An 8,178-nucleotide genomic window follows, 5' to 3' on the forward strand; every position below is an offset into this window, starting at 1 on the left:
GCTGTATATTTTCTTCTGTGGAATCCTGAACAAGTTATTTAACATAAGGCCAACAAGTATCATTTCTTTTTCTCAGAAATCACAGAAGCTGGTACTTCCATAGAAAACTCCGTCTCTATTAGTCAGAAAGTAAAATTAATCTAGGTGTTCTCATTTTCTATTTGGACTTGTCTGACTAGTTGGTGACCTTGTGGGTTCTTTGCCTCATTTTTTTTGTTTTGGCTGCACCACGCAGCTTGTAGGATCTTAGTTCCCTGACCAGGGATCGAACCTGAGCCCCTGCAGTGGAAGCGCAGAATCCTAACCACTGGGCCACCAGGGAAGTCCCTAGTGGGTTTTTTATAAGTGTGTTTCCTCCTGTCTGTGAACAGTAGAAAAAAATATTATATTTGGCAAGATTTTTGTTGGCACATGGAAGCACAGTGAAGTGTTTCCTAGTTATATAGAAATAAGATTATTTGCTGAGAGTTAAGCCTATAAAATTCACCCACAAGCAGATTAGCCACCTGTGCAAGTAAACCGATGAGAGGTTGTCTGTAAATCTGGATCTAAAGGGTCTGGACAAACTTTAGGGCATACAAATTTCTCTGCAATGCTTTGGCACAAGAAAAATCACAGTACTTCATTTTCCAAATCTAATGAAGCCTGGCTCCAAGCCCCCTCTTATGAGGGGGACTGGTGGTGAGATGCCAAAAGTCAATCAGTGTTGAGGGCTCCTCCCCATTCCTAAGGGTTTATCTTCAGTAACTGCCCAGAAGCTTGTTATCTAAGCCCCAGGGATCCATTTTGAAGATGTGTCTCCTCTCACTCTTTCTCACTGGTCAGTGGGATCTTGGCCTGGTGTCAAGCCTCCTTCTTGTGCCATGCAGCTCCAGCCTCCCGCAACCCTGGGTGCTTTGTGCTGGGAGAGCCCATGGCTTGGCATTTGTGAGAACTCCAGATCCTGTCCCCATTCCGTGTTGGAGATGCTTCCCCCTCCCTGGTGGCAACTTCTACCGTCTCTCCTCCACACCACTGCCTCTGGGGAATTAAGCTGAATCTCTTCCAACCTACCTCAAACACAAGCTGTTTACTTCCTTCCTGGTGAGGGAAGCAAGGAGCTAAACTTTTAGAAACCAGTGCTTCCTCTTTCCTGCAGTGGGGTGGGGAAAAGAGATTACTATCTCTCCTTGGTGAGTCTATAGCAATGATAACAATATCAACAACTGTAGTAAAATAACCTATAATAGCAACCACCACCTCAAAACAATCCCAAAAAGTATGTTATTTTCTCATGTTAACTCATCTGATTACACACCACACACTGTAATCAAGGGGATCTGAGTGTATTCTCAGAGTAAGTGGTCTTAAACATGACTATAAGGTAATAGGCTCAAGTAGAATCAATTTCTTTGTAACTTGCTTAGACAAAGACTGGTTAACCTCTGAATCTGATAAACAGAATGGAATCTGGAGAAAAGGTAGCCAGTGAGGGAGAATTGTTTTGTAAATTTTCAGCACTTTGTTTTTCTTTTTTTTAAAAATAGATCTTTATTGGAGTATAATTGCTTTACAATGTTAGTTTCTGTTTTACAGCAAACTGAATCAGCCATATGCATACATATATCCCCATATCCCTTCTCTCTTGAGCCTCTTTCCCACCCTCCCTATCCTAGAGGACCCTCTAGGTCCTCACAAAGCACGGAGCTGATCTCTCTGTGCTATGCAGCTGCTTCCCACTAGCTATCTATTTTACGTTTGGTAGTGTATATATGTCCATGCTACTCTTACTTCGCCCCAGCTTCCCCCCCACCCCATGTCCTCAAGTCCGTTCTCAATGTCTGCATCTTTATTCCTGCCCTGCCACTAGGTTCATCAGTACCATTTTCTTTAGATTCCATATACCTGTGTTAGCATACAGTATTTGTTTTTCTCTTTCTGACTGACTTCACTGTATGACAGACTCTAGGTCCATCCACCTCGCTACAACGAGTTCAACTTCATTTCTTTTTATGATTGAGTTATATTCCGTTGTATATATGTGTCACATCTTCTTCATCCATTCACCTGTCGATGCACAGAGGTTGGATCCATGTCCTGGCTATTGTAAATAGTGCTGCAGTGAACATTTTGGTGCATGTCTCTTTGTGAATTATGGTTTTCTCAGGGTGTGTGCCCAGCAGTGGGATTGCTGTGTCATATGGTAATTCTATTTTTAGTTTTTAAAGGAACTTTCATACTGTTCTCCATAGTGGTTGTATCATATTACATTCCCACCAACGGTGTAGGAGGGTTCCCTTTTAACCACACCCTTTCCAGCATTTATTGTTTCTAGCTTTTTTGATAATGGCCATTCTGACTGGGGTGAGGAGATACTTCATTATAGTTTTGATTTGCATTTCTCTAATAATTAGTGATGTTGAGCATCTTTTCATATGCCTCTTGGCCATCTGTATGTCTTCCTTGGTGAAATGTCTATTTAGGTCTTCTGCCCATTTTTTAACTGGATTGTTTTTTTCATACTGAGCTCCATAAGCTATTTGTATATTTTGGAGATTAATCCTTTGTCTGTTGTTTCATTTGCAAATATTTTCTCCCATTCTGAGGGTTGTCTTGTTTATGGTTTCCTTTGCTGTGCAAACGCTTTTAAGTTTAATTAAGTCCCATTTGTTTATTTTTGTTTTTATTTCTGTTACTCTAGGAGGTAGGTCAAAAAAGATCTTGCTGTGGTTTATGTCAAAGAGTGTTTTTCCTATGTTTTCCTCTAAAAGTTTTATAGTATCTGGTCTTACATTTAAGTCTTTAATGCATTTGGCATTTATTTTTGTGTATGGTGTCAGGTAGTGTTTTAATTTCATTTTTTTACATATAGCTGTCCAGAGACTGTCTTTTCTCCATTGTATATCCTTGCCTCCTTTGTCATAAATTAGGTGCCCATATGTGCGTGGGTTTATCTCTGGGCGTTCTATCCTGTACCATTGATGTATATTTCTGTTTTAGTGCCAGTACCATACTGTCTTGATTACTGTAGCTTTGTGGTATAGTTTGAAGTTGGGGAGCATGATTCCTCCAACTCCACTTTTCTTTCTCAAGTTTGCTTTGGCTATTTGGGGTCTTTTGTGTTTCCATACGAATTGTAAGATTTTTTGTTCTAATTCTGTGAAGAATGCCATTGGTAGTTTGATAGGGATTACATTGAATCTGTAGATTGCTTTGGGAAGTATAGTCATTTTCATAGTATTGATTCTTCCAATCCAAGTACATGGTATATTTCTCCATCTGTTTATGTCATTTTCGATTTCTTTCATCAGTGTTTTATAGTTTTCTGAGTACAAGTCTTTCACCTCCTTAGGCAGGTTTATTCCTAGGTATTTTATTATTTTTGTTGCAATGGTAAATGGGACTATTTCCTTAATTTCTCTTACTGATTTTTCGTTGTTGGTGTATAGGAATGCAAAAGATTTCTGTATATTAATTTTGTATCCTGCAACCTTACCAAATTCATTGATTAGTTCTAGCGGTTTTCTGGTGGCATCTTTAGGATTTTCTATGTATAGTATCATGTCATCGGCAAATAGTGACAGTTTTACTTCTCATTTTCCAATTTGTATTCCTTTTATTTCTTTTTTTTCTCTGATTGCTGTGGCTATGACTTCCAAAACTATGTTGAATAAGAGTGGTGAGAGCGGACATCCTTGTCTTGTTCCTGATTCTAGTGGAAATGCTTTCAGTTTTTCACCATTGAGTGTGATGCTCACTGTGGGTTTGTCATATATGGCCTTTATTATGTTGAGGTAGATTCCCTCTGTTCCCACTTTCTGGAGAGTTTTTATCATAAATGGGAGTTGAATTTTGTCAAAAGCTTTTTCTGCATCTATTAAGATGATATTATGGTTTTTATTCCTTAATTTGTTAATGTGGTATATCACATTGATTGATTTGAGTATATTGAAGAACCCTTGCATCCCTGGGATGAATCCCACTTGATCATGGTGTATGATCCTTTCAATGTGCTGTTGGATTCTGTTTGCTAGTATTTTGTTCAGTAATTTTGTGTGTATGTTCATCAGTGATATTGGTCTATAATTTTCTTTTTTTGTGATATCTTTTTCTGGTTTTGGTATCAGGGTGATGGTGGCTTTGTAGACTGAATTTGGGAGTGTTTCTACATCTGCAATTTTTGGAAGACTTTGAGAAGGATCAGTGTTAGCTCTCCTCTAAATGTTTGATAGTATTAGCCTGTGACACCATCTGGTCCTGGACTTTTGTTTGTTGGAAGATTTTTAATTATGGTTTCAATTTCATTACTTGTGATAGGTCTGTTTATATTTTCTAATTCTTCCTGGTTCAGTCTTGGAAAATTGTACCTTTCCAAGAATTTGTCCATTTCTTTGTGGTTGTCCATCTTATTGGCATATAGTTGTTTGTAGTAGTCTCTTATAATCCTTCATATATCTGCAGTGTCTGTTGTGATTTCTCCTTTTTCATTTCTAATTTTATTGACTTGCATCCTCTCCCTCTTTTTCTTGATGAGTCTGGCTAATGGTTTATCAATTTTGTTCATCTTCTCAAAGAACCAGATTTTAGATTTATTGATCTTTGCTATTGTCTTCTTCATTTCTATTTCATTTATTTCTGCTCTGATCTTTATGATTTCTTTCCTTCTACTGACTTTGGGTTTTCTTTTTTCTTCTGTCTCTAGTTGTTTTAAGTGTAGGGTTTGGTTGTTTATTTGAGATATTTCTTGTTTCTTGAGATGAGACTGAATTGCTATAAACTTCCCTCTTAGAACTGCTTTTGCTGCATCCCACAGGTTTTGGGTCATCGTTGTCATTTGTTTCTATGTATTTTTTTTTAATTTCTTCTTTGACTTCTACAGGGATTTCTTGGTTACTTAGTAGTGCACTGTTTAGCCTTCATGTATTTCTGTTTTTTACAGTTTTTTTTTTCCTGTAATTGATATCTAGTCTCATAGCATTGTGGTCAGAAAAGATGCTTGATACAATTTCAATTTTCTTAAATTTTCCGAGGCTTGATTTTGACCCAAGATGTGATCTATCCTGGAGAATGTTCCATGTGCACTTGAGAAGAAAGTTTATTCTGCCACTTTTGGGTGGAATGTTCTATAAATATCAATTAGATCTATCTGGTCTATTGTGTCATTTAAAGCTTGTGTTTCCTTATTTATTTTCTGTTTGGATGATCTGTCCATTGGTGTAATTGGGGTGTTAAAGTCCCCTACTATTATTGTGTTACTGTCGACTTCTCCTTTCATTGTTGTTAGCATTTGACTTATGTATTGGGATGCTCCTATGTTGGGTGCATAAACATTTATAATTGTTATATCTTCTTCTTGGATTGATCCTTTGATCATTATGTAGTGTCCCTCCTTATCTCTTGTAACAGTCTTTATTGTAAAGTCTGTTTTATCTGATATGAATATTGCTACTCCAGCTTTCTTTTGATTTCCATTTGCATGGAATATCTTTTTCCATCCCTTCACTTTCAGTCTGTATGTGTCCCTAGGTCTGAAGTGGGTCTCTTTTAGACAGCCTATATAAGGGTCTTGTTTTTGTATCCATTCAGCCAGTCTGCGTCTTTTGGTTGGGGCATTTAATCCATTTACATTCAAGGTTATTAGGGGTATGTATGTTCCTATTACCATTTTCTTAATTGTTTTGGGTTTGTTTTTGAGGGTCTTTTTCTTCTCTTGTGTTTCCCTGTTAGAGAAGTTTCTTTAGCATTTGTTGTAAAGCTGGTTTGGTGGTGCTGAATTCTCTTAGCTTTTGCTTGTCTGAAAAGCTTTCGACTTCTCCATCAAATGTGAGTGAGATCGTTGCTGGGAAGAGTAATCTTGGTTGTAGATTTTTCTCTTTCATCACTTTAAGTATATCCTGCCAATCCCTTCTGGCCTGCAGAGTTTCCACTGAAAAATCAGCTGATAACCTTATGGGGATTTCTTTGTATGTTATTTTTTGTTTTTCTCCTGCTGCTTTTAATATTTTTTCTTTGAATTTAATTTTTTTTAGTTTGATTAATCTGTGTCTTGGTGTGTTTTTCCTAGAGTTTATCCTGTATGGGACTCTCTGTGCTTCCTGGACTTGGGTGACTATTTCCTTTCCCATGTTAGGGAAGTTTTCCATTATATTCTCTTCAAACATCTTCTCAGACCCTTTCTTTTTTTCTTCTTCTTCTGGGACCCCTATAGTTCGAATGTTGGTGCGTTTAGTTTTGTCCCAGGAGTCTCGGAGATTGTCTTCAATTCTTCTCATTCTTTTTTCTTTTTTCTGCTCCTTGGCAGTTATTTCCACCATTTTGTCTTCCAGCTCACTTATTCATTCTTCTGCCTCCGTTATTCTGTTTTTGATTTCTTCTGTTGTATTTTTCATTTCAGTTATTGTGTTGTTCATCTCTGTTTGTTTGTTCTTTAATTCTTCTAGACCTTTGTTAAACATTTCTTGTATTTTCTCAATCTGTGCTTCCATTCTATTTCTGAGATTCTGAATCATCTTTACTATCATTACTCTGAATTCTCTTTTGGGTAGATTGACTATTTCATCTCATTGATTTGGTCCTGTAGGTTTTTACCTTGCTCCTTCATCTGTGACATATTTTTTGCTGTCTCTTTTTTTTTTTTTTTTTTTTTATGAGTGGGATTGTGTTCTTGTTTTACTGGTTGTCTGGCCTGAGGCTTCCAACACTGGAATTTGTAGGCTATTGGGTAGAGCTGGGTCTTGGTGCTGAGATGCGGAACTCTGTGACACCTCACTCCAGTGAATATTCCGTGGGGTCTGAGGTTCTCTGTTAGTCCAGTGGCTCGGACTCAGAGCTCCCACTGCAGAAGCTTCCCCCCTGACCCCGGGCTCGTGAATCAAGATCCTGCAAGCCACGTGGGCTGGCAAAAAAAAAAAGAGAGAGAGAAAAATAACAAAGTAAAAAATAAAATTAGACTAGGAAACTAACAGATATGTTAGAAAGAATGTAAAAATAAAAATATAGATGAATCAACAACCAGAAGATACACCAGTACCACAATAATAAGAAAGAGGAGAAGGGGAAAAGGAAAAAAGGAAAAGGGTGGGGAAGGCCTTGGCTGTGGAGAGCAGGGCCTAAGCAGGGGCGAGGTTTGGGCTGTGGGCGGGGCCAATGCTCAGGACCCACAGGGCTGGAAAAGGCCCTGGGGGCTGTGGGGAGTGGAGCTTAGGCTCAAGGAACAGAAGGGGCCCAGGTGTGCCCCCACCCTGGTCTCAGAGGGCAGGGCACCTCACCTGGGAGCCTAGGAGGCTTCCTGGGCTTGAGTGGACAGGGCAAACACCCTCCTCTCCTTTCCAGCTCCTCCGGTCTGGGGTCTGGGAGGGCCCCTCCCACCTGCCTCTCCTGATCTCCTCAGACTCCCTCCTATACCCCCAGGACGATTGCGGCCGGTGGGGTGGAGCGGGGGGTAAGGGGGGGCCTTGTAGGGCAGGGGACCTGCTTGGGAGCTCAGCAGACTCCCTGTGCCCGAGTGAGTGGGGCAATCACCCTCCCCTCCTCTCCCGCTCCTCACACAGGGCCCCTCCGCCCTGCCTCTCCTAATCTCCGCAGCCTCTCTCCTGTGCGCCCACGGACCCACGTGGCCTGGAGTGGGTTTTGGAGGGCGGAGGATTGGCCTGGGAGCTCAGCAGGCTCCTAGTGCAGCACTCTTTTTTCTTTTTTTTTTTTGCGGTACACGGGCCTCTCACTGTTGTGGCCTCTCCCGTTGTGGAGCACAGGCTCCGGACGCGCAGGCTCAGCGGCCATGGCTCACGGGCCTAGCCGCTCCGCGGCATGTGGGATCCTCCTAGACCGGGGCACGATCCCGTGTCCCCTGCATCGGCAGGTGGACTATCAAGCACTGCGCCACCAGCGAAGCCCCAGCTCTCTTTAATTTAAACGGTTTGATCATGTTGGCAGGTTACATTACATACTCATTTTGTTATGGTGGAAAAGGATGCACCAATTGTTAGCTTGGCAGTTATGGAGCTCTTCCAACTCCCTACCTTTGTTCTGATTTCCTCCCTCCTGGTCAGTTCCGGATCCTGCATGGCTGAGATCTTTCCATGGTGGTGAGGCAGCCCTGAGAAGTCTCACCGCAGTGACCAGTCAGCCTAAGTAGCATTTCTCATTTCACCTAGTTTAGCTACATCCAAGTTCAAAAAAGATCTCTTTATTTCTATTATG

General features: G+C 40.6%; 1 non-coding gene across 1 annotated transcript; it reads right to left on the reverse strand.

Annotated features, from left to right (window-relative positions):
* Positions 1–250: 250 nt before the first annotated feature.
* TRNAG-UCC lies at positions 251–322 on the reverse strand. Its single transcript has one exon. It is a non-coding gene; the product is annotated as a tRNA-Gly (tRNA).
* Positions 323–8,178: the final 7,856 nt, after the last annotated feature.

This window comes from Monodon monoceros, unplaced genomic scaffold (genome assembly GCF_005190385.1).
Source record: "Monodon monoceros isolate NGI ecotype Baffin Bay Population unplaced genomic scaffold, NGI_Narwhal_1 Super_Scaffold_20, whole genome shotgun sequence".
Taxonomy (NCBI): domain Eukaryota; kingdom Metazoa; phylum Chordata; class Mammalia; order Artiodactyla; family Monodontidae; genus Monodon; species Monodon monoceros.